Here is a 27,454-nt window from a genome sequence, read left to right as displayed (position 1 = left end):
TGCGTCCTGGGCCACACATACGCGCGCGCGTCTGCGGAACTCCGCGGACTCGCGCTGCGCGCTGCGTGGCGAATATGTTAATTTCCATCGGCGAGCAAACACAATGACAAACAACAATAGGGGGGGCCGTGGACCCCCGCGTGTCGGGCACCACAAAATGACTCAATCAAGCGGCGCAGTCGCCCGGGACATCGCTGCAGCTGGTGTCGTGACACGCCGGCGGTGTCGTTACACGGTGTCGTACCAATATCGGTGGCGGCCAGGGTCCTATTGAACCCATTTCCCAACATGGCGCCCCGGAGGTGCACGTGACGCGCGAGCATGAACCCAGCCAGCATGGGGGAGACCTCCATAATTTGCCCTTTATTGATATCGTTCCCCGGTCCGCCGTGGCCGTGCGTGACCGATGATGATATAGGCCGCCCTGTGGCTGTCCGCCACAGGATACCACGAACCCGGGCAACTCTGTTGAGAACGTCACCCCGAATGGCCCAGGTTGAAGGGTTTCGAGTTGAAGTACCGCGGTTTTCGTGCATTCTCTTTACGCGCATTCGAGTCCGGGACGTCCGGAAGTCCCCCTTTTTGGGGGTGAGTTTTTCTTTCCACGGAAAACCGATGCAGCTCCCGCGAGTTGCCGAGGCCGAGGCCAGAGACCAAACCAGACGACGAAATGGGCCTTCACAATCCAATAACCCCTGGCTTGATTTGTGGAGCGTCAGATAACCACCCCACCACTGGGTGACGGCGACTGTCAGGTGACGTGGCCCGGTTGATAGCCATTTTGCGGAACTCGAGAATGGGCGCCAGCAAATTAGTTTCCTTATCCTGATCGCGCCAGCACGCGATGGGCTCCGCAGTCCCAGCAGTCCTGGCGGCCGTGTGTGGCGGCGTCACGAAGGAGTAACACTGGGTGGGAGGAATGGGACCTCATTCTCTCGCGGGACGAGGCTCAATCTCGTGAGAGTTATGTTCACACGCCATTGCGGAGCGTGGCGCACGGCGTGATTATGGTGATTATTTGCCTAGCACTTGACCATTCGCGGCGTGTGTAACGCACGCCGATCACGCTTCCAGGACGCGCAATTTTCGTAATCGGTTTTATGGGGCCCCACTTTAGGATTACACCTAAATTGGATCGCTCCGGATCGGTTCGAATGCCATTTTTCGGCCGAGAGTCGGGTTTTTCGTTTTTCCAGACGCGCATTTTTTATGACTGGCCCAATACGGGAAGGGCTTTGGGGTTGAGGGGTGAGGGGTCGGGATTGCGTAAGGGATTATCTTCGTTCGTTCGCTACATAGATGCCCCGCCTGATAAAACCCCCCAGAACTGGCTTTACCCTCAAAACCGCGCCAATGGCGCAGTTCAGTCAGGAAACTCCTGTCTTTGCTTCGTAAAATAATCTCCAAAAACCCTGGCGCAGGTTGGACATCCGCCAAGGAGTGGAAAACTCACGCTTACGAACACGTGCCGATCCAACACATCGGCGGCAACCACGGAAGAGGCGTGGAGTGGTTGAAAAATTTATTTAAACCGTTAGCAAAAATGCATCACTGCATAGTTTCTGCACCGTCCGCCAGGGGGCGATGCTTCCACCTTGCAGACCGCAGGGCGGTGATGAAAAGCGGCTGCTTCACCGGCTGCTGCGATCTGGTACGTCGTGTGGTAGTTTGGTGGAAACATATATCCCATCCAGGCAGGCAGAGGGCGCCACCGGTACGTCAAGAGCTGGTGGAAAATCGCGCCGGAAGTGAGCAAAAAAACCGAAGCCGGTGGTTTGAAAGTGTTCGGTGGTCAGCGCGTCGGATATAGAAATTCTTTCGCCACATCGTCGCCACGACGCAGAATGTGTTTCGCGTGGATTTTGGTTTTCCCGAACGGCACGAAACGAAACCCTTTTCCCGGAACCCTCACAAAGTGAGGTTAGGTGAAAATTTTCCCATCACCTTCGGGTCGCATACCCTCAGGTCGTAAAAGACGGGTCAGGTGGAAGTGTATCCTGCCAGCCAGCCAGCCAGCCAGCCAGCCAGCCAGCCAGGTCTAATGAGTCGTCCGAAGACGTGAACGTCGAAGGCGCGGATTATCGATTCCCCAAGCAGGGGTGGCCGGGTTCCGGGGCCCGGGAAAGTCCGCCCTCGGTCCGAAACGGGCGGAAAATGTAAATTGCTGGGGCAGAACAAGGGGTTTATATTGCTTGTTTATGTCCGTCTGTGAGTGGGGGGACGCTTCGGACGAGTCGCTAAAGTTGCGCTCTTTATGCTCCCTCAGGGAGCCGTGGTTCAAGTGGTGCTTCGGGCCCCCGGGCAAGACCCACGCAACGGAGATGGGGCACACTAAGTGGTCAATAGGTTGCAGGATTTTATGCCCAAATTCGCGGGGGGTGGGGGGCCAACCGTAAAGAGGTGTCGATGGAGCAGCGGACAACGTTGTCGGACGTTGTTGCTACACATGTTGCTCGAAAGGGTCCGCTTCCTGGGGGCCGAAAGGGCCCAGCAGCTGCTTTCTCGTAACTAATCTCGCTTTAAGCGATGTACCTCCCCGGAAGTAGAGTGTGTGGGAGTGCCGCCGGACATTAACACCGGAACCGTTTCGGTAAAAGGATTCCGATGGAGTACTAACCACGTGGGACGTCTTGGTTTCGACGTTTATGAGCTGGAGATGGGGCCGACCGACTGTGTCTGTTTATTGACGGCCCAGATGGACCGGTTCCCTAGCCATGGTTAGCTCCAGCTTCTTGGGTAGTTTGGGAGCAACAGCTTTGTTGTCTAATTCTTCCTCAGCTGCTTCCCGGCACAGCTTCCATTGGCCCGCTATGTTGCGGTTGTGTGCCTGCCAAATCGCACTTCGGACCATTTGTCAACGATCGAATTGAATTGGACCCCCGGTCACCATTCGTCGTCACGACAATCTCGACGCTGGACACACAAGCTCTGACACCAGCAGTAGCTGCGGCAGTCGATTCCGATTCCGGCCGGTCGAAATCAATTTATCCCGCCGGCCCCTGTGAGTGATTAGCATTAACGTACGGTGACGACAGTCGATAATCAATCTTTCAGCGAATCCTGGGCCATAGCAGGATCAAAGTGTCTCGCTTCGGACCCGAGCGTTTGTCCAAGATGGTCCCCAACATCTGAGCGGGCGGCACAATTCATCGTTAATTATCTAACAATTATCGTCCATCGGCTGGCGAGTGTCCGGCGCAGGCCGGTCCGGTGCGCCGGTCCTCTTCGAGGATAAATCATTCGAACAGCCCGCCGGGGGACACTTCCGGGAGCGGGTGTTGCGGGCGAATTCGCTGTCGTTTGCCATTCGTCACCTGATAGATTGGCCAAATGGCCAAACCGTGGTGTGGCCCGAAACCCTCCGGACGATTGGTCCTGGCCGATCGAAGGAAATCAATTTACCCGGAGCCCAGAGTTCCCAGCCCGGGTTAAGTGGTTGAGTGCGTGAAATTAGATTATAAATTATTCATCCCCACCAAACGCGTGTGGCGTGAGCCTTTTCCTTTGCCACCCGGGGGGAGGTTGCTCCGAAAACTCGTTCGAAACAGCTTAACCCGGTCCCGGGACTTCCTTCGGGGCAGAGAGTGAGAGAGGTCTCAAGGTGAGCCTCAAGGTGGGCTTCGGCGAGCCCGGTGCGCATTAATCTCGCAAACACCGGAATCCGACCGAGAGTGTGGGCTCTGCGTGCTCGAGAGGAGGCCCGTTCCGTTCCGAGATGCAGGACACGTCCTGCACGCGTAACTTGACTCTGGGGTGCGTGGTCGAGGCGGGCTCCACTCTCCGTAGGCAATCATTGGGCAAATCATCCATAAATTTAGCACAATTAACATCCCGTGCGTAATCAGGAAATATGTTTGCCCGGCCACCACCGAGAGCGCGTGTAACTGGATTCTTCGCGGGGTGCGTCGGTCTGTGCACCACTCTTGTAAGGTGCTTCGAGTTTCGAGGCGTAATTATGGTCGCGTACAAGAAGAAACACAATCTGCTGCCAAGTGAGCCGCCGCCGTCGATGACACGACAGGCGTTCGGGAATGTTTTTCACCTAGCAACCGACCGTGGACCGTGTAACTGGAGCATTGGATCAGAGATCCGGGTTGGAGATGTTTGGAATTTAATCTTCCGTTTACTTTACTTTAAACCGATCAACCTTCCATGACAAAGAATGACTTCGGAAATTAATCCTTCGGAATCCTTTGGAACACTAGAGGACCACCCCATACTGTAGGGCGTTTTCAGCATTTTGTAGTCCTCCAGTTTGGTGTTCCACAAATTATTGGTTCGATAGATCCATTGTAAATCATATATACCGACTGCTAGAGCACTTCTGGCCGTTTGGACGTTTGGACCCGGAAAACTCCTATTTACTCCGGTGCATCGGCCATTAGCGTTTGCAAATTAATGAAGCCCAAACCGGCCCAGATTAACGATGATATATTGTCGTTTTTGTTTTTTTCGGGTCGATACCTTGTTGTAACATCGCTGGGCCATCACAGCCGCCACAGTTGGCCAACCATGCGCAGGATCTCAATCTCGCTCGGCTCAACAATGGACCCGATGGACTCACGTCAAACGCTCTGCATCCGACCGACATACGGTCGTACAATAAATTACAGATTGTACATAAATTAGCCTGGGCGATCGGCTTCCGGTCGATTTTAAGCCCCGATCTCCACGCGCGACAGGATAATCGATAACCGGGCGCATCCACGCGGAAACACCCGCGCACACGGATGATTAATGAATGGATTGTGTTATTAACTCTTAATTTGCAAGATCCAATCAAGGCTCGGAACCGGCAGGGACTGTGAAGTCTGCGAAGAACATGTCACCGGCACCCCAGGGGAGGGCCCAGGATCGAGGGTTAGAATTAATCAAAAATCTCCCAATCCCAATATCGGGCTGCCCGGGGTTTTTTTGCAGACGCCCATCGTGGCAGTCTACCCGAAGAGTGCCCGTCCAAGTCAGGACGTGAGTCAGGGCCGTCACTTGCGGCGGGCACCGTTCCGTGCTGTCAACCGTCAACCGATGCGACGGAAGTAATTTATTGCTCCATTCAAAAGTGCGTTCCGGTCGGCGCGCCCCGGAACCGGATCCCGGTGTTACTCGGCGCCGTGAGTGTCACTTCAAATTAAAGCCACGGCTGCGGCGCGATTCCTACCGACTCCCCGCGGAAAGTGTCTGGGATACGGTCTGGTGACTTGTGTAGGTGGTCGTTTCCTTCGATGGTCTGGGCTGGCAACCCTCGCACGGGAGCCAAATCGCTTATCAATCAGAGCACAGCACAAGACTCACGCCACACTCTCTGCGGGTCGTCGGTTTGTTGTCAGAAATTGGATTTATCCGGAATTAGGATTTCATTGTGTGTCGATTTCAAAGCTGGATTCGAATCCCCGCGGGGTTCCGTTTGAAATGGCCCCAAATACGCCGCGTAATAGAGACGTATTGGAAGAAGAAAAAAAAACAGAAGGTTAAAACGGCACCCGACGCTGGTCTAGCCACGCCAGCCATAAATCGTTTCGCGAGTGCATAATCATGTTGTCCCCGATCGCCGATGCACCTTATCTCGGCATCGCATCGTATCGGCCTGCAAACCGGAGTAACAATAAATTATTGACAGGCGAAAGAGGACCGGGGAGGCAGAAAGAAAGGTCCAGTGGACCCGGTTATTGATTAATACGTTACGGGCGCTTTGGTCTCGCAGTTCGAACGCCCCACCCGTCGAGCCGACTGCTGAATATTCAAATTCCGGCCGGTTACACCCGATACTGGTCGATGGCTAGGCCGCGACCAAAATGGCGACCGAGCGAGATAAGCTCAATTTTCTCAAACCCCGGCATCCCGATCGGGCCAGGTTCGGGTTCGGGCCTAATGATTATGTTCCAAAAATTGTAGCCGTACGCGGGAGTCCGAAACCCCCGCGTAGCAACCCCAGATAAGCATCACACTTCTAATCGGTCTTAAATTAATAAAAATAAGCAACGCTCCGGAGTCGTCGATATCGGACCAGGCGCACTCCGGTCCGGTGCCTAGTTTCCGAAATTCCAAACATGGCCGACGGCAGGGCTCCACCAGCTCTGGCTAGCGTTTAATCATGGTTCCGTATCTCCGGTTATTTATTGCATTTTAACACTACCTCTGCCAGCTTCTTCGCTGACTTCTCTCGACCGGACCAGGCGCCCGAACTGAGCACTAGCAGCACCTGCGCGTAGCAATCACACCAGTGCCAGCCAACCCATCTACCGGACATCTACGGGGTCCATTTCATCTCGATCCATCCATCGCAAGGCTCTCGCGGTCCGGTAGCTGGTGACCAGCCAAACCCGGAGACTATCGGTATAATCTAATTCTCACACAGACCGGACCGGAGCCGACCCGAAGACCTTCGTGAGCGAGGCGGACCGGCAAAATTAGATTATAACCATCTCCTCGGGCAGGTTGGTGTGGCGGTTTCGTTGCTTCCCTCCTTCGCCGAGACCTTGATTTCTTGTCAAGCACCTTGTTTTTTTTTTGCTCCGTTTGGGGTCCGCGATCCGGTCTGGCGGCGGTGGTCCCCGGAATCCCCGGCGATTCACTTCAGTTCACGTTTGTGTTTAGGCTTCATTCGCCGACCTCCCGCGGGCTGCCGGCTAGGAATGTAGAGTGTTCCGGTCTTTTCGGCAAAGTGTGCAAAATGTTACCGATTTTTAAGTAGGAGAATTCTTCCACAAGGGACTTGGCCACAAGGGATAGGGGCTAGCTCTCGTAAAACTCGTTGAAACAATCCTGTGCATCCTTTTTATGAGTTGTTCCCGGGTCAGCCCGCGCGGAAACACATTAGCCGGACGCTAACCTTGAGCCCCGTTCCGTTCGTTCACGGTCGGGGCCATTCGGGTAACGTACGACCATCGAGGGTAGCATTCATTAAGTTGTTACCGATCGGATCTCGAGCCCGTCCCTACTTCCTGGTAATGGCTGACCGAGCATTCGAGGTCGCCGTGTCTCTAGCCTCCCCGGTGTGTGGCTCGGCCATAGCGACCCCTGCCGGAGGACGCACAGCTGGTGTCTTCGGTGCGCCGGCAATAAATATATCATTAGTAATTAAGGTTTTCGGGCAAAAAACGGGGGAAGCAAAAAAAAAACGAAAACTGGACCACTCAAACTGGACCTTCCTGTTGCGCTCTCACCGCGGGCGGCACACCCGTAGCCAAGGACCCGCCACGCCACGAACGGGGTTTTCGCGGAACCGGCCAGCGCTCCGGCGGTTGCCTAGTGGTAGCATTGTTGCTTTCAGCACAACACAGCAGAGCAACACCGTATCTATTGCGCGAAGCGGCCTACGAACTGACCGTTGGCCCCCGGGGCCCCACGAGGGCCGATCGAGAGGCTCGTGATGGCTCTATCAGTGAGCTCACGTTTTGCGTGGCTGGCGTGTTGGAGTCAGGGTTTACAGGGCGATGCGTCCGACTGGAGTGGGCGACTGGCTATGGACCCTGGCTGATTGTCAACTTGATCGAGATCATTTGAGTGATAATTGTGTGGCGGGCGTGAGAATGTTTGAAATCGGTCACAAAAGATGCTCAATTTGTTGTTGACAACACACGAAACAGATTCCAAGAGAATTGAGGTAGAAGTTCGCAAAAATGGTTTCTTCTTTATTTTTAAGACAACGTGGCTTACATAAGTCTCGGCAGAAGTCTTTAGTAGCATCAATGGAGATAATAAATGAAGGTGACCCTAGAATGCTGCCTTGAGGAACTGACGAATGGACGTCAAGACTATCTGATATAAATTAAGCACCAGGTCGATGTAGACCCCGAATAGAAAACTTCAAGCTCTCGGTAAAGCTATCTGGAACAGAGAAAAAAGATATAAAATCGCTTAGATTCTTCATACCTGTACGTTGAGCTTAGGGATCCTTTCCAATTCTTGGACCACCAAAATGTAATACTCTGTTCGGAAAGGGTTTTCCAGGTCCGTTTTGCATTCTCCACAGTGGAAACTACGTGACGGTACCTTTGTTGCAAATTATGACAGTTTTCCTAACGGTAGTTCCCCAACTGACACACTGCAACCACCACGGACAAGCTCGTCAAACTCTAACGGTTATTTTATGGGGCGTTTCGTGCAGGTCCAGAAATAGAAGCGCGTATTATTCCTTCACATCAAATTCACTCACATATCATGCCACCGGACGGATGAAGTACCGGACTCGGCCGTTCCGCGCAGTAAGAGCGTTGGCCGTAAAAAATAAATCATTCACCTGCACCGGACCCAAGAAGCTTTCGGTGGGCTCCGCTCCGAGTTCCTGGCCGAGGTTGATTCGCCAAGATTGAGGAGGAGTAAAGCACCGACGGGCGCGCAGTGCAAAAGGGCAACCGATTAGAAGACGGCTCGGTTCACCGTAATGAGCACCGGGGCTGCCGGAATGGACGCCGGCCGGGAATGCGCATTAGTCCGGGCGGGGCAGGGAGCGCCGACTCTCAACCTGCTGCTATCGCCGTTCAGCCGGCCGTTCAGTTATGATCATTTACGCGAGATGCGTTCCAACGGCGGAAGGACGGCTCAGGGACGGAGTTCTTGTATCGCACCGCGGTCAAGATTTATGACGGCGAGGCGAGGCTAGGTCCATGGCGAATCGGGCATCGCGAGAGCCTCTAATGGTAGGCGCAGCCATGTTTACGGCCGGAGGCCGGACCTGCCACTAGTGTGACCCCGGGGTCCGAGGCGGTTCTGGGCGATAGATAACCGATAGATAAACCAGAAATCGATTACACTCCAACAGTGCGGCCACTCCGAGGGCTTTCTTTTGTCCGATTAGAAGTGGCCATAAAACGGAACTCTCGACTCCGGGGTTGCCACTCCGACACCACTCCTAGTCCGCGGGACTTCCAGGATAGCACCGTATCCGGGTTATCGTATCTTGTGGCTTGTGGCCGGCTGTGAACATTACTTCCAGGAGGGGGCCCCGACCGGACCATCGTAGGATTCGCCAAATTCACCGCCGACTCCGATGGCGCTTCGGCTGAAGAATGGCGGTAGCAAGCCGGAACGGCCAGCCTAACTAATGATCCCTGCAAGGAATGTGCGCCAAGAGGTGCGTTTCGACTTCGGCAGCTTTCTCGCAACGGACCACATCGCACACCAAACCAGTTCCAGTCCGGTCCGAGGCGGCCGAGTCGAGGGCTCCCGGGAGAGAATCTTGAACTTCGTTTTTTACGAGCTTCCGTGCCAGGGGTTTGTGTCGGGAGGTTGCGGCACTGTTGCGCTATCAGCAGAACCGACAGACTCCGGAGACCGAGAGAGAGAGAGAGTAACGCCGTATCTTGCCTGGCTACCTCTCGCTGCAGGCTTTCAGAAGCCCAAAATCGCCCTCTTCGTGCCGGTGCCGGTGTTGAAATGTGCAACTATCGACAAGCTCGTAAATTGTGGTGCAAACGCTACTCCAATCGAAATAGATTACCGGGCACCGGGGGCCGGAACCGGGCGCTCTGGCGTATCTGCCAGAGGTCCGACCCTGGGACCTGAACCCAACCGGCCAACCAGCACCAGCATCGGGGAACGGCATCGTTGGCTTCTCTGGCTGCACCGAGCGCAAGAGTTGGATAAGGTCCGACAGCCTGCCCTCTGGAGTGGCTCGTACACGTTCGACACTCGCGTCCTTTCTCGCGTGCGGCAGTGGACCAACTTTTGCGAAGCGCATCCTCCGTTTCCGCCGCAATCTTTCTCTGCTTCTCGCTCTATCTCTCTCGCTCTCTGACGGCCTGTTATTATTATTCATTGATTCTAAATAAAATATTATCATATCACTCGGGCTGGCACGTGAAGCAGTGAATGCTTTTACGTGAGTAAACGTTTATCCTGCAACTATCCGGAGCCAGAGCCGGAGCCAGACCCAGCGGAGTCCGGCTGTCCGGGAGTGTCGGGGCTTCAGAAGGCTAGCAGCTATACGAGTACCGTGTAAGCCGTGCCATACCGTAACTCCTCTCGAGAGCTCCAAAGCACCATCGAAAGGGGCACTGATAACCCGCGTCAAGCTGACCGACGACGACGCCGTTTTCGCCGAAACCGGACCATCGAGACCAGGTTTGGCATGCAAAATGACTGACTTGAACCGGGACGGACCACCGTACAACTTGACCTTCTCCCGGGTGACCGCCAACAGTGGGTCTATTTACCTTAACAAATGCTTCGGCTTTGGCTGCCATGTTGCTTCGGTTGCAACACTTCTGAGGTGAATGAGATGCTTTCGGGAACGTTATTACCAGAACAAGGGCAAGAGCGGTTCGCATTCCAGCACCGAGGGAACCGCATGCGCTCGTGTGCCGGGTTTCTGGAGTTGCAATACGCGGTGAAGAGGTTGTACGTTGTTTCGAAGTTGATAAGATTATGCATGTTGCAGGCTACGATGGCCGTCGGGCTTGAGTTGATGGGATTGGGCAGTAACAGCAAACCACCGGGAAGCCAGTGAAAATTAAGAAGTAATTTTAATAGAAAACAGAAACCGTACACACGAAGACCGATCTCCGGTTGAGTGGAATATTTTCGTCTCAATATACGAGTAAGTCTTCACGTCTACCTTTGACGATGCTTTTGCAATATTTTCTACGAAAACCCTCTTTGACAGCATGTGTACAATAGAATGGTGAGACTCCGAAGACTGGTAATTGTTCTAAAGGTTTTAGAGTATTCAGTGGAAAGCAAAACGAAGGGTAGCTACTGAATATTTGAAAAATATGTGAAAAAAATTAGGATATCTTTCTTTCTGATTCGCTCTTTCGAGACGTTGAATGTTAGATTAAGGTTCTGAGAGAAATATGATGTCGATTAAATGACATTTTGATTTCATCTCCTATTTGTGACCATGGATGAATTTATGCACCGCGAAATCAAGTTTAGTTGAAGTTTAAAGAAGCTTGAAACTTTCAATTTTTCACATCACTTGCCTTCGTTTTTCTTGCTAATCAAGCAACTAGAGTTGGCTTAGTTATTTATAATTAATGATAACTTGATTTTTTCATGTTTTCTTATAGTGTTTCTTGCTCAACAATTCGCAAGAAATTATGCTTTTCTTATCTTCAAAGAACGGCCGTATTTCTGTTTCTATGCTTGTAAGATGGTAGAAACCTGAAATGTTGTTGACTAACTGATGAAGAACGTCGAAATGTCAATGAGATGAACATTAAAGGAAACAATCGTTCAAGAAGGACCAAGTCTTATTGGTGAAAATTTCATCGTACAAAAGAATAGTGGAACAATCCACAAGCCAGCGGTAGGAACACATAACTATTCACGAACCTTGAAGTATGTGAAAAGATCGCTCTCAATTTAACAGAACTAGCTAAATTAATCAAACAGATAAAAATAATACCCGAGGCCTGTAGAAAGGACCACATGACAAAATCGTGATGTTTGGTAATATTTTTTGGGTGAAATGGTGTGCATTGCGGACTTGTTTTTATGCCAGTTCTATTTAGGTTGTTTTAAATATGTTTGGTTAATATATTTTTTTGTATTATTGATTCCTAAACACAGCAAAACAAACATTTACACATCTTATATTATGATTTAAAGTCGGATTTCAACCCACTCTTGTCTGATTTCAGTTGAACAGATCGTGCTTGGTGCGCCATCTCTTGACAGGTTCTCGACTCCTCGAAAAAAATGGTGGACGACCTGGACCTGGACGGCTGGTGACATTTTCGGCTTTAACCACAGGGTGAGATATTGCTTTAGCAAGGAGAAACATATAAAACCAGATCTCATATAAATCAAAAAGAAAACTAAGTTTCAAAATCGTTGTCCATCGCTCGTCGATGGATCTATGGCACGTACCGCGCGTTCACCTCATTTTCGGCGTTTGAATAGAATAATTTGTTCCATCTATCTCCAGGACCTGCTCAGGACGCCCGTCACTTGGGGGCGCGCAAAGTTTCGAGCAATTTAATATCGTGCCACTTCGCCATCAGGCGGCATCGCACGGCATCGTTTCGCGCAAACTAAATCAAAACTCAAATCAAAGTTTGTAATCGAATAACGTTCCGTTCGGAGCGCTTTCTTGCGTTCGGATAGGATCGGCGGCGGCAGGAAATCGACAGAAGCCACATCGGAGCGTTCCACACTCGTGGCACCGGGCGCAAAATAAAACCGAACTCCGGATCCCATTTGCCCAAAGTTGCGTTATTAGGTGATTGTGGAAAATTTTGTCCCATTTCCCATGCCGGGCGCTGCGACCCATGCTGCTGCGTAAGTTTTTGCCGCTTCCGTAGCGTCAACCTGTGGCGGCCGCAAAGGAGAAGAAAACCCGGCCCCGAAAGACCCGGGCAGAAATTGCCAGCTTATCAATTTCACCTAAAACCGCTCATCGGGTCCCCCAGGGTCGGCCGGAGCCGAGAGGTGTTAAGCAACATGTTGGTGTTGGTTGGTTGGAATTGGAAAAAAATGCGCACCAGATCACCGCCGGAATCCGCATTCGGGCGGACGCGAATCAAATGCTATCGATTGCCGGCCGGAGACAATCCGGAGCACCCACACAGCATCCATTAGGATCTCTCCGGCACCCGACCCGGCCCCCGGTGGGTTTCGTCGAATTCTGCTGACTCCGGAAGGAACACTAAACTCGAACCGGAAGCCAGACCCAGTGGGCGACACCGGGGTTTGATCAAAATGCGAAATTCGAACCGGCCCCGCAGTGGCAATAAAAATGTCATAAAACGGGAGGCAATCTTTTTCCCGGGCCCGGGCCCGGACTCGTGGAACGTGGATTGAATTTTGATTGGAAGGTTGTTGGTCGGCTTTTCCGGACGAGCCCCAACCCCCGCCCTTGGTGGTGGCCGGATAAAACAAACAACCGGCAATCGCCGAGGGGTTTCGTTGGTGAGATGGCGATCTTAAACACTTTTCCCGGAGCCGGAACTCCGGCCGAATGGAAGATATCCGTGTGTTGGGGGGCCCTTTTTCCGTCACGGGGGTTTTTGTGTGTGGCGATGGTACTGAAATTTAGATTAATCGTTGACCACATGCCGGTCAGGTTCGTCCGGTCGTTTGCCGGAAGTAGCCAGCCAGCCAGCCAGCCTGACCGGTTGCTGTGCTGCTGTCACTGAAATTTAAATGGGATCATTTGACGTTAAGATGCGTACGGTGACGGACGATTCGGGCTGCATTCTAATATTGTCCCGGCCGGCGAGGCTTCCGACCAAGGGTTGTGGACTTTTCGTTGCAAATTGGCTACCTGTTTTCAATCGATCGATATCCGGAAGAAGAGTCTGCGAGTTGTGGGGATCGGAGAAGGGCAGGATAGCGCTGTCAATAAATGAGTAAAATCGTCCAGTTGTAACCATGCAGGACGATCTTAAACAACACGGTGCTCATCATAAATATAGACAGAATTTTCGCTCGCCACAGCCCGACGCTTGGACGTGACTCGGCCCGTGCAGCTGAATTGAAGCATCAGCTACATCGCTCTTAATTTAAACGTCCTTCGCATCCGTTGCCATTCCATTCGACTTTCCGTCTTAATCTTCCGCAAACAGTTCGGTCCGCCGATTGGCGGCCCTCGCAAGACCAACATCCAATATTTGCCCCGTGACCGACCGAGCGGAAAATCGCCCGACCCAGGCCGGCGTCTAATTAGCGTTTGGCCCGCAGAAATCGGCCGCCGTTTCATCTCGAGCATTATGCGATGCGCGGCTTCCGGTCGGCAAACATGGGCACACGGGGCGTTAGGGTTAGCGCAAATCAAATAGTGCGCGCTGGCAAGATGGTGGCCCAACGGGACCAAGTGTCCCTGTTGTGCTCCGGCTCCGGCGCGCATATGCTGCGGGTGCACTGATCCCGTGCAGCTTATTAACCACCAGTTTTTGCGGTTCCAAATGCGCGTCCAGTGCCTTGATGCGTATCGATTTTGACTGATTGTTACAGGAATGCAATTTCGGCCCTCGGTTCCGCGTGTAATGTCGGGGACCGGGCACGGGAAATGTCATAACGGGGAGGTCGAACAATATTGGCTATTCGTGCGCTGAATGCTGACGATTCCCGGATCCCAATGCTGGGCCAATCATTGCACTGACGATCGGAGTCGGAGCCGTCAGCCGTAAAAGCGCCGTTGCCTTTTGTGCTCAGTGGTTGATTTGCATGCAAAACAATGTCCTGTGGAGTTTAGGCTGGCATTAGGCATGTTTCGCTGCCGGATGCCCAAACATCGGGCACTTCTTGTAAGTTGAACGATTTTCATTATGCATTTTGCTGGCCAAGTCACCGGGAACGGGCATTAGTTCGATTGTTTGCTGACCTAACCATGTACCGCGCGTTTGGGGGGTTCGTCAATAGCCACCGTAATTTGCAAACGTAATTACAAGATGTTGTCAAACGACCAGGCTGTAACACGCGTGTGCTAGCTGGACAATGGTGTGGACAACATAGCTACCGGACAAGCATTATTCACTCGGCAAAGTCCGGTCGTTTGCACTGGCGTTAGTAATTGGGAACGGTTCAGGAAATTCTAGAATTCAATCGCCCCGTGGGTCAACAACGAGGTGTTTAGATTCATTGACCACGCGGAAACCTGATTCCCGTAGGTCCAACCCAAAGCGTACCCTTTTGACAAATATCTGCCCAAAAATGTTTTCGCTGCTTTGATTGAGCGTGAAGCGGTCCGTAGCGGTCCGCATTCCACCCGATCGAAGGGTGCCCGACTAACATGACCACCGTTTCCATTCCCGGCACGTCAATCCAAATAACCCGATTCCACATTCCGGCGGTTCTGCCAGGTCTGCCTTACACCGCGAGCTCTGAGTGTCCCCACACGAGTGACCAACCGGCGCACCGGTTGATGGACAGCGTGCGCAGCGCGGTGCACACCTTGGCCACTCTATTCTTCATCACTTCAATCTTGATAATGTCGGATGACATTGATCCATCAGATCTCGGGTCCGGCGGATTGCCTAAAAGGTACACGCGGCCAGGGGCCAATGAGATACCTGCGTATCGAGATGATTACGAGCTGGTCACGCAGAGCGGCAGAGGCCCCGGGGGATGTTTGCAGTCCCCATTCTTCGGGTCCTTGGATTTCCATAAAAACATCGGCGGCTCCCGAGCGGTGTGGAGTGTATTTTCAGAAACTGGTGCAGGCGGCGTGAATAATTTGGCAATCCGGTATTTTACCGAGGACCACAAGACGAAGTCCCGAGAGGGGCGGATTCGGGACAGAGTGGCCCACGATCGCCCCAGCCCAGTCCAGTCCAGTTCTAGTTTTGATGAGGTACCGCGCTTTTCCACATCATCCGCCTATCGGACGAAAGCAATCGCGCGCGCCAAGATTCCCGAGGTTCCGAGGGAGGTGAAACCTAACCTCGGAATCGAAATGATAAAATTGATTAATGATTTTTAATCGATTCGATACGCGACCACCACATCCACGGAGAAGGGGCGACAGAGAGATAGAGAGAGAGAGAGAGCGTCCGGTAGCCCCTGGTAGGAAGCCCGTTAGCTGGGGCGACAGCTCCTAATAGGAATACCAACACCGCTCCGAGGTCCACACACTGGAGCCCTCGAGCGGACTCGAAGAGATGTGAGGATAAGTGGGATCAGCTTTTTTTAATGGGATAGCTTAGGGAGCCGAATCAGATCGATCCCCGATCGTCTACTTTGTGGAGTGGAAGACTCAGGAAGGTTCAGCACCAGCAGCACCGGCAGCACCGGCAGCAGCAGCGCCGAGTGTTACGAGCGTTTATCCCCGGGGGCTTAGGCCGGCCGGCAGAGCAAAGCGATCATTTTGCTTCGACAGCCCCGGGACGATCATTTATCTGATGTGAGAAATGGATCCGTTATCGAAATGGGATCAGTCTAATCGATTGGCGATGGCGAGTGTTTCTGGACGAGAATGACAGTTCGAAATCGATTGGGATTGGATTGGGCGTCCCGGCGTTGATCGCGTTGTTTGAATGTCCTGCCGATTGCTGCCACTGGGGAATGTTTGGCCCCGACGCTGGATGTGCGATCGCACAGATATCGCCCACGAAGTGGACATAGTTTGGCCCGGCACACACGGTGTGCTCGTTCAGTTCAGAGCAACAGCACTTGTTGTGAATTGTTGTGCTGTGATAGACGCTACTTTTGTTATTTTCAAAACAATGGATCTACAACAATTTCGTGTTTTAGTTTAAAATTGCTTCTTTATAGGAAAAAAGATGGTCCAAGTTAAGATATTCCTTGAAAACTGTTATAAGGACTCCATTTCATTAGAAACAACAATACACCATTGGTTCGTTGACTTTAAACGTGGTCCTTGAGACAGCGACAATGCTGAATACAGTGTACATCCAATTGAGGTTGTAACAACAGAGAGCATTTAAAAAATCCACAAAATCGTTTTGAATAGGTCGAACCTTTGCTTTGAATATCTTCACTGTCCTACCCTGAATCGAATCACAGCAAGTTCACGAGTCGCAATCCTTAGTGTTTTCCCAAACTACATTATCCACATCATTGGAAACAAAGATGCTGCGATCGATGTAGAAGTCCTCTCATGTTCTTTGTAAATATGTTCATTGTTGTTAAATTGTAAGTTCCATGTATATATACTATGAATAAACGTTTTATAAAAAAAAATAAGCAAAAAGCGAAGTCGCGTCAGCTAGCGGACATTGTAAAGGTATCAAAAGAACGTTTTGACTTTATATTGCATGAACATTTCACAATGCTCTGTCCAAAATAGATGCCGTGTTTGCTGTCACTATTGACCAAAACTAAGACTTGTTGATGATTCTGAGTCCTGTTTGGCCGAGTTTAAACGTAACAAACCGGATTTTTTATGTCGATATGTAACAATGAATTAAACATGGATCCAACACTTCATTCCGGAATCAAAACGATCGTCATCTGGTCTGGTGAACCTCTTTCTAAGGGCCCGAAGAGCAGCAATATGCGTCGTGTAATATTCAACGACTATCTTGAGAAGGGAAATCAATATCAACAGTGAATATTGTTATAAATATAAATTGAGTTATAAATTGAAGTTATGAGTTGAACTTCGAATTGATCCCACATCCACCATATTCGCACAATTTGGCTCCCAGATGCTATTGGCTGTTCGCAGACCTCAAGGAAAGGCTCACCACTAAGAAATTTCTCTCGAATGAAGAGGTCATCGCTGAAACTGAGGCCTATTTCGAAGCAAACAAGATAAATCGTTCTACAAAAGTGGTATTGGAATGTTAGAACGGCGTTGGAATGATTGTGGGGCTCTTGCTGGAGATTACGTTGATCAATAAAGTGAATAAAAACACATTGTATTAGGCTCGGGACTTTTCAGCCCATGTGTTACTCTACCACCACAGCTGACAGCTGTGTCTTCCAAACAGATCACTGGTGGACCTCAACAGAGGTCGAATAATAAACAGACGGTGAGGTGACTCCGGCGTCTGGCGGGTACGTACCTGCCACAGAATGTTACCGGCGGGCGCGCACTCGACCGTGGCCAAATATTTTCCACTCGCTCAAAACTTCCTCGCGGTCGTCGTCTATGAGTCACCCCTTCCAAAGGGGGAGCTCCTGGGTCTTCCCTTGTACTGCTCCCTTGCTCGCTCGTCAAACCGCTCCGCCACTAAACTCTACCCGACAATCCCGACCGAACGCGTTTCTCATGTGCTTTATGAGCCCGAAACGATTACATCCGCCACAAAGGCGGACAACCCCGTTGTACTTTTTGGCGCTGGTAAAAGTTCGAAACAATCGACCGCCTTTATGGGCTAAACACACAGCCAACTTCGAGCGTCATTAGTTTGTTGTGGAGTTGGCAGAACGAACGTCAGAGTACCCGGTACACAACTTCAAGTGACGTCTTTTATTTTCTCGCCCGGGTTCTCTCTCTGAATCGGCAGTGTGCAGTAATTTAAAGGCTTGTGGTGTGGTTCTGTTAAACAAACAACAACGACGAGCCTAGGCCGGCCGGCCGGCCATGCCCGGGTGCCCCGATCGTTACCGAACTGCTTCTTTTTCTCCTCTTTTGTGACACACCAACGGCGCCGGAACAGCCGGCATTCGGTGTTCCGGAAGACTTCACAGCGCGGCCACCGTCAGAGGGCGCGCGTCCCATTTCGAGGACGCGTGGCTCACTCGTGTGTGTTTGTGTTTCCGTCCGAATGCCGCGCAGCACAGGAAATTAAACTCATTCCCGGATGCGCCGCGGTGACGTTACTGAAACGAAAAGGAAACCGAACGACGACGTTGCTGTCGGAACCCGTGGCGGCGGCTGTCAGGTGTCAGGGGACGCCGGCTCATCGACACGACGAACGCCAGCGGTGCATTCCCTGTCGCCGGCCGCCCGTCGGTAATGAGCCATAAATTGCGGACCACTTTATCGGCGTGGCCACCGGCCGGAAACGGTAACCGATAGAGCGCCGGCCGAACGGTCCTGGCCGATGGGGTTGGCTCCGGGGGCACGACCCAACGGCCGTTCGATTCTTATCTGCAGCCAACAAATTATAACCCATTAAACCAAACACCGTGCCCGGGTGCTGGGTGGCCACCATCGGAGAACTTTCCGGGGTTCACGTTGGGCCCTCTTTGGTGTTGGCCAGTTTTTTTCGCTCGCCCCCCGCCGTGATGGTCCCCTTTTCGGACCCGCAGCTATGCTACCAGGTCTAAGCATAAGCCGGAGCCCGCGGTCACGCCGCATGACTTCGAATGAGCTTTTGTCGTTGCTTCGAATGTGTGTTTCGTTCTTTTTTTTCAACCCCAAACTTTGAACAATAATAAAAAAACGACGAAATGTAATTCTCTAATAAAGTCATTATCAAAAATTAATTTTCTGGAACAAAGGCACTCCGCTGCGAGTCGGGCGTGATATGGCGAAAAATGGGGCCCACGATCCGGGTCGGCTGGTGGGCGAAAAGTTCGACCGGTGAAAACCCCGAACCCCGGTTTGCGCTTTGTGTTCCGGGGGTTTCCGCGTGGTCAGCGAAATGGGAAAATTAAAATCACTCCACGAGATGGAATGACTGATGGAATGCTAATACAGTTTTTCAACAACAACAATCGACAGCCGACCGCTTTATAAACCTCCCTTAACACGGGGCCACGTGAAGAAGAAGTTTCGGGGCATAACTCAGAACCGGCGCCGGCGGCGAATGACGCTATTTTGGGGCCAGCCACGGATAGAAATGGAAGTTGGGCCACGACGACGGAACCGAGCCGCGGGTTGAGATGAATTTTCATTAGCATTATTCATGCTGCAACACCTACCGGACGGTTTGGGAAGGTGCCAGAACCCGGGTTTGTCCTTTGTTACGATTCTCAGCCAATTAACCTGGGCTGCCGCCGTCTTCGCGACGGTGACACAGCCGTCTTGACGTTGGGTCCGGCCACCGCCAGAAGCTAGGAAGTGGATTGGTCAATTTCAAACGAAAGTAAGCAGCACACACCAAATTGCACACCGACCGGATGGACCCCCCGGCCGCAGACGTGACCCTTGACATTTGCAAGTTTATTTTGAGGGGTTTTCACTTTGACGCGTTTAGCGCTGGGTTGCCAAATCTGTGCGAGATTTTCTTAATTTAATTTTGGGCCAAAGGGGTTTTTTGCTGTTTTGCTCACCGGTTTCTGTCTGTACGATGGACATCAGACGAATGAGCCGGATGGACATCAGACGAATTCTAAATATTAGGTTGGCTAAAACGAAATCGATTATTTTTGCGTGAATTTTAAAACTGTATTTAAGATGTTTCCGATTCACGTCAAACATGCACCATTTTGTAGCATAATTTATTGCCATTTCAAAGGTAGCTACACAATGTTTCTCTTAAAGAAGTTTTGGCGCTTGTTGGCGCAAAACTCTAGTAATCTTTTTACACAAACTTTTCTTGGTCTCAATTTCTTATCACTCAGGTAGTTTTGCAATGCAAGAAACAGCAGATAATCGCTTTGTGCAAGATCCGGATTATACGTTGGATAAATCAAACTTCCCAATCAAGCTCTCGGGGTTCACTAAAGACACACGTGGCGTTGTCCTGAGGGAATACAACATCTCTTCCGTTGGCCAGAAGTGGACCTCGTCTGGGCGTTTCTAGTAGACCACTTGCTTCAAACGACCCCATTTGTTGACAGTAAAGGTCTGAATTTAGTGTTTTTCCACACGCAAGCAACTCATAATAAAGTATTTCTTTCAAGTCCCACCAAATACCCATTAAAACCTTGCTAGGTTTTAGTTTTAGTTTGGATACCGTTCGTGCTGCTTCTCCACGCTTTGACCATGATCGTTTTGATCGTTTTTTGTGTTAATTGTTTGGCACTCAAACATCGAGCTTTTCTCTAAAACTAGCTTTGCACAAACGGCTTAAAACTATTTGATGGTTAATCTTTAGCTCCTGGGCGATGCTACGAGTCCACTAACATGCCGATCAACTTTGATTATTTCTGCGTTTTTATCGACATTTTCAACGATGGGTCTACCTGTACGAGCTTTACAGCTTTACTGGCAAAAAATGTGCTTGATTTTCTTTTCAACTTCACTTCCATCTTTTTTGTATGCTTGTTTGTTAATGGCGACGAAAGAATCGAAACGGGATATGGTTGGGTAACCGATAGTCGTAATCAAGTGCTAATTATCGAGCTTTTCGATGCACTGCTCATTAATGCTACTCGATAGTGCTACGGCGCCAGGTTTGTTTGCATTCGGGAGTAGGCTACATCGTACTTTCCGTCCCAGAGCCAGGCTCGCTGACGCGAAATCATCGGTACTTCAACTAGAGCACCCCCAATGGGGGGTTCTCTTGCCACGGTGAAACGCATGAAAAGCGAACATAATTTTCCACACAGAAAACACTTCCACATGTGGCGCCGAGCGTGCAAACAATCGCCAGTTCTTGAGCGCGATGCATGGCCCCGTCGATGGAGTGGTTTGTGTTTTTTCCGTCGAACGCCCCCGGATTGTGGTTCGGCGCTCCGGAGGCGGAATCGATGCAGAGCCGACCTGTCGTAGGTGGAATGCCGCGAATAATCTAGAGCCCACCTCCGGTTGCACGTGTCGAGGGTGAAGGAATGTACAGCTGCCCTGACCGAACAATAATGCACGACTCACACGCGGGCGGGCAGGCTTGCGGTCACAGCGAAATAAATCGCAAGCTGAAGTTGGGCGTTTCAGGATTCGCAAGGACCCTTGAGAGTACAGTTCTAGCGCAGAGCGCTCGTAGAGGCCTGTGTAGTGTGGTGTAAAAATACAGGCATAAACAGGTGCACACCACGTGGGGCGCCACTCCGGATTAGTAGCCGTCGGAAGCGATCCAGCAGGTGTGACGAGCGCACGGTGAATGGAATAATTAATTCCGAATAATCACCATTGAATATTCATCCGCCGAACGTTATGTATTTATTCATCGGCCATCGGGCGGCGTCGAGCCCTCGTTAACAGCATTACCAGCGTCGCGAGCCATTTCGATGCGAAGGCTCAATCAGTTGTACATTTCCGAGTTGCAGTGAAGCGGGCTCCGGATTTTTTGTTGGCATTGGGTAAGTGGGTATCTGTTAAAATCGTGGCACATTTGAATGGAACCCTTCGACCCTGCAGAGGTTATGGTACAGTACTTCACATATCGTAAGTTAAGACGATTTTTGCGACTTCTGGGAGTTTGGGTGCTTCCTGGTCATAAGTTCGATTCTCGAGACCATTAAAAACACAACGTTACAGAAGGAAACAAAGATCAAAAGTACCTCTGGTGCATTGCCACGATTTGCTGTTTTCGTCGAGATTGCTCTTTTCGTCAAACTCACCCGGCGACTTAGAGCTTGATCGTCCTGATTCTTGTACCTTTCCCATTTCCATCATCCGTGATTGTTGATCAACCTCAAAAATCATTATCATAAAAGTGCTGATCGATCGACCGTAAACATGAAGTTGCTCGGCCAGCCATCTTAGAGCCGTACTTGAATTGCTGCGCGTGTTTGATCTAATCCATTTAACCCATGACTCAGACAGTTTCGTAACATTCGCTGGCCAACCATCGGCACGTGCGCCGTTAAGCACTTGTTGCATGCAACGATGCAGGCGGAAAAGTATCGGGAAAACCACCGCGAGCCTTTCGAATCCGGTGATTAGAAGGGATGAATTACGCGGACCAGCTCGAGCCGTGCCTCGAGCGACTTGATTGCGTTTTCCGCGCGCGAAATGTTCATGAGCTGAACAACAATCAACAACTCACTTCACTCTTATCGACCGAGGGCAATGGAAAACAATCAACAGAAATTAACTTTAAACCATCGTAAAACTTTAGGAAAAGTAATTTTGGCCAATGGTTTACAACGGCTCACGACGGCGTTCGATTACGGTGGGGCCAATGGGCCAAATGTATGTTGCCTGGCCCGATAAACCTGTTAAGCGAATTTATGTTAATTGAAATGAGATTCGAACCGATACGAGCCTTTTGATCACGAGGGAAGCAGTGAAACACAAAGTACACATTTTCGAGCGCTCGACGAAACAAAAACGACGTCGGACGTCGAAAGCGGAAACGGTCACAAATCTTAGTGACCCAGCCCAGCGCGGGAGATCCGATTCCGATAGACCGGCAAGAAGCGAGAGAACAGAAAAAAAAACAAAAAGACCCTAAGCAGCACAGATTGGATTGGGATCGGATCGAAGGAAAAGATGGTATTATTTCGACACCGGCCGCCCATCCGGGATGATGGTGGGCGTTGCTGGGCCGTCCACAGCGATAAGCACTCCACACACAGAGCACACGCCGAGGGCCAGCAATAATCATAACGATGATCGGTGCCCGGGTCCCACTGACTCCGAATGGGGATGGTGCGTAAAATAAAATAAACGATTGATGGAGGCAATCTCCATCGGGACTCCTCCAAACGGGAAGCGGCCATTAGATGACGGCCGCGGGGTCCATTCCGGGTGTTCATTAGGCGAGAAAAATAAATTTTCCCCCTAACCGAATGATGACCGATCATAACTCACCGTTCTACGCCGTTCGATCGCACGGCCCGGCGCACTTCGCGCGCATCAGCATAAGAAAAACAAATGGGACCATCATGCAAATCACGGCGGCATGGAAGCCTTTCATGAGCGCTGGCCCCGAACGACCGGCCAGCGCTGATGGATGGATCGGCACCTCCGCAAGGTCCGAACACTCCGAACCATCCGTGGTGTTCATTATGGGATATTTTGTCGTGTTTATGTGGCCAACAAATGAGCGTCGCTGGTCATTGGCGTGTGTTGGGTGTGCGATTTGTTACCCCGAAGATGTCACGCGGCATCTCCGTCCGAAAATGGGAGAGAAAGTTTTCGGGGCTGGGATGCTATTTATGCACAAATAAATTGCCGGCACGAGATAGGCAGGACCCACCATCTAAAAGGCAATAAATTGCGGAGAATCAAACATCGTTCCGAATCGCTTCATCCGCTTCATCATTAGGACAGCGCGAGGAGCTCCACTCGGTTGCCTCTCGAAATTATCACATTTTAATGCCGGAACCTCTAATCCCGGGGCTCGTTACTAATTTATGGCTTTATGGGTGCAAGTGACGACACGGGTACTCTGTAATGTACCCTAATACCTCGTTGCGGAAAGCTTGCGCTACTGTAACTGGCCCACTTGGTCGTTCCAGACCCGGAAAGCTTTTCTAACCCATTCCGAGTTCGGCGGTGCCTCGGTAATCAACCCTACAATTTCGGGTACCATAACGAAAGCCGTGGCGAAGCTCCATCGTTAGCGCGGCTCACATTAGGAATTGGGTCCCATTTGGGCGCATCGCTCCAGACGCCTTCAGGTCTCAAGGAAGCCGCGTGTTCTGCGGGTGCACCCTCCGGTCGTAAAGTACGACAGACCTCCGATAGACCTCTGGGGCCACCGCTCTACAGTAATTAGAATTTAATAACCGGAAAATGTGTATGTTTTTGAAGTCGGTCGAAGCACAGGCACTTTTATGTGCCACACTCGTTGCGCAACACGCTGTCGTCGCAGCTGTGCGCACTGCGTCCCAGCTGGGCCGTGATCTGGGCCGCGATCGTCACCACCGTCACTCGTCGGGCAGAATGGGTTTTAAAGAGCGACGCCACCGCCATTGTTGCGCGGCGTTTACGATCGTCTATTTTTCTTCGTGATCGCAAGAAGAAAATTAAAGAACAAGATTCAAGCAAAGGCCCGGTGCTGCTGTGCCGAAATGACTTACGGGAGCCTCGGGCCCCTGGGGGGAAAATTACCGAAACAGTTGAGGCAGCAGCATTTGAAATTTAAAATCATTATCCAATGTTTATTCATTCGCGGGCCACGGTCCGCGGTTCGCGCGGGTGGCGGACAAAACAACTCAACTCAGCTGTTCACGGCTCAACGACCTGGTTCTGGAAGAGACCCTCCACGGTGCGTGAGATCGGCCGGACCCGAATTCCAGGGTCCGAGGTTCCTTCCTTCGCGGCGCCTGGCCCGGTAGTTCCGGTTCCGGTTCGATGCCTATCAACTCGCCGCCGCCGCAGACGCTGGACAATGGGTTATAGGAAAGTGTGCCTCATAATTACTTACTTATCTGTCAAAGATATGATAGCCGGGCCATGGCCCGCTCTGGTTAATTTGCTACCCCCCTTGTTGCTACGTCGGTTGTAGTCTGTTTTTCATTCCGTCCGTTCTCGGCTGGAAAACGATCCATCTCCGCGCGCCACTAGCCTTTGTCAGGCAGGCAGACGGCAAGTCGTGAAAAGCGCATCCGAATGGCCGGAAAACGCGATACCGTTATGGGCTGGCTGATTGAGATTAGTTTAGTTCGCGCACAATGAGCATTCCTTCGCCTCATCCGTTGACACGGTTTCCGACACGGATCACCTCGATAGTGAGACCGCCAGCCTGACTCCGAGGTGAGAGTGGACCACTTCGTGACCTAATCGTGTAGCGCGGACGACACAAAGCGCCAAGCGTTATCTTGTTCGCGATGATGACCGTTTATGGGCGTATTGTTTGTTCCCCGCCATTGCAATCAATGCGATATTAGCATTATGCTAAAAATGCTTTTGCTATGCTTTTTCTTGCATTCTAAGTGACCATCAATAAGAGCATAATGTTGCTTAATTTGTCAAAATACAAATTTGCAATGGAAAATAATTTAATTCGCTAACTGACAATACCATAGGAATAAACAGTGAAAATAAGAAATCAAATGTTTAAATCTTTCAAAAAGTTTGAATAAAAATTATAAACGTCTGTCTGAAACTAGTCCTAATAGTCGCCCTTAATACAGAGGAAGGCAAAAAGAAGTTTGGCAGCTGAACATTTGAATAATATGTCAAGAAATGAGTATATTTTCTTTTTCAATCTTATTTTTGAGACGCGTGAACGGTTAAACAGTCAAGGATAGTGGAAACGAAGATCGTATCCATCATATAAGAAATCAACACCAAAACGAGTTGATAAAGGCGGTGAATATCTCCTCCACAAACTGTTTACAATCCGCCTAAAATGTTAGACAAAAACTAAAAGCAGAAGATAAAGAATTCCCTTCCGTGACGTACTCTGTCGAATAAAGACAAATTTTGCCTTGTTTTCAACAAAATTCCCCACCTAACCTAGCCCAATGTAAAAATAATACGGTATTTTACTATCGACATGTTTTAGAACATTTCTTATTGATAAAAAAGCTGCTCTGGAGTGATAAATTTTTGGTATGACTCAACTATCATTATGAGTACATGAAACTTTCTGTTATATGCTATATGGTCTAAATCAACATTAGAAAACAAATGACAACGTTGGTGATTTTTCTCGGTCTTGGTGACTCGAAAGCTGGTCTTGACGAAAGAAAAAAATACTCAAGAAGGAACAGATCTTATTGGTAAAGATTTCACCTTGGAGCAGGATAGTGCAGCAATCCACAAGTCAGAAGTAGTCATGCGGTACCTCGTGGATCGTTAATCCTGATCCATCTTTGGAATGACCAAATAATTTTTTTATCTTCGTATTTCATAAATTTGTTTTATTCTTGAACTAAACTTCTTTTTGCTGTACGTTTCGCGTTCAAAGCAATGGTTTGATTGCATAATCAAAAACTAGAATCAAATGCTGGTTTCACTCGTTATAATAAACAAATTAAAAAGAATGAAAAATTAACCGTTTTGAACCGAAACACTAATTTCAAATGTTGAACCACCACTTGAGTACGACATATTTAGGAAGCATAACGCATCGCAAAATGGGGTCATCCTCTATCTAAGCTTGCCAAGTTCGCGTTAACTTCCAATTCCATTCCACTTTGGTCACACTCCCGCATCGCTGAAGCTAACACAAACAGGCCAAATCGTAATACGGTGTCGAAACGATTCGCAAAGCTGCCAAATAAACGATAGCCCTCGCCCTGGCAAACCGTGTGCGTGACGTCAAACGGGCCACGATGGCGATGGCTAAGCCTCGACCGTCCGGCCGGCCACAGCATATGCAAAACCGGAAAATAAACTACGGCTACCCCCGAGGAGCAGAGTCGAGTGCCCGAGCGTGAAGCTGCATTTGCGTTTGCAACCCGATCGAACGGTGGGGCCCGTTCGCAAATGCAGTCCGACGGGTGCATGATTCAAACATGAGCCGCCGAGTACGTGGCGCATTCTTTTCATCTCTTGCCGTCTCCCGCCGAGGGCCGAGTTTGCCGAGTTCACTACCCACCCGACTCGAATCACATCCATCTCTACTAGTGCGTCCATCATCCACCGTGGTGGTGCATTCTTCCTGGCCGGACCGGGGGTCCGTTGATCGATTTGGCAATGTTTTCATTTAATTTGAAACTCTTTACGGCACTTTCCGCAGCGGGAAACAGCGGCTGGGAAAAAAGTGCGGACCGGTGGCACGATCTTGGGGGCCGCCGGTCGAAAAACAATCAACCAATCCGGATCCGGCCGAAATTGAACCGCACCGAACGCTGGCCGGTGCGTTCCGGCGTACGCCGCACGTTGGGACGGAAAATTCAAACGATTCCGCGTACTGATTCCCGGAACGTCACCCGATTCTTGCGTACGGTAGAACCGGCAAGTCCCTTCTCGGAAAACTGCTGCCGGCCAGCGATGCGGTGGCGGTGGCCGCTTTGCGGTGATTCGGAAGGGCATGGCCGGTATGGCCGATGGGGCTGTGGGGTTTGAAATCGAGACATGAAAGCAATCTGCATTCGCTCATCGTTCGCTCCGTGGTGGCCGCACGACTCCTGACGATTGGACGATTGATGAAATTAATTACCCTATCATGCGGCGAAAATTCGACAAATGTTTTCCCTGCCGAGGAGAGTGTTCATCGAGCAAAACGGATAATTAGTCGCTGCTGCTCGTATTGGTTGATGATTTCGAGATTTTTCAACGATTCGTGAAGCAAGACAATTCGCCAAACACTACAAACAAACGACCAGCGATGGGGCAAACTATGCTCGCATCGCATAAATACGCATAAAACAAAGTTGAGTTTGATATATCGTTTGAAGGCATACAATTTACAAATAATAATAAAAAACCATT

Source organism: Anopheles bellator, chromosome 2 (genome assembly GCF_943735745.2).
Source record: "Anopheles bellator chromosome 2, idAnoBellAS_SP24_06.2, whole genome shotgun sequence".
In the NCBI taxonomy this organism is placed as follows: domain Eukaryota; kingdom Metazoa; phylum Arthropoda; class Insecta; order Diptera; family Culicidae; genus Anopheles; species Anopheles bellator.
This window is presented reverse-complemented; position numbering follows the sequence as displayed.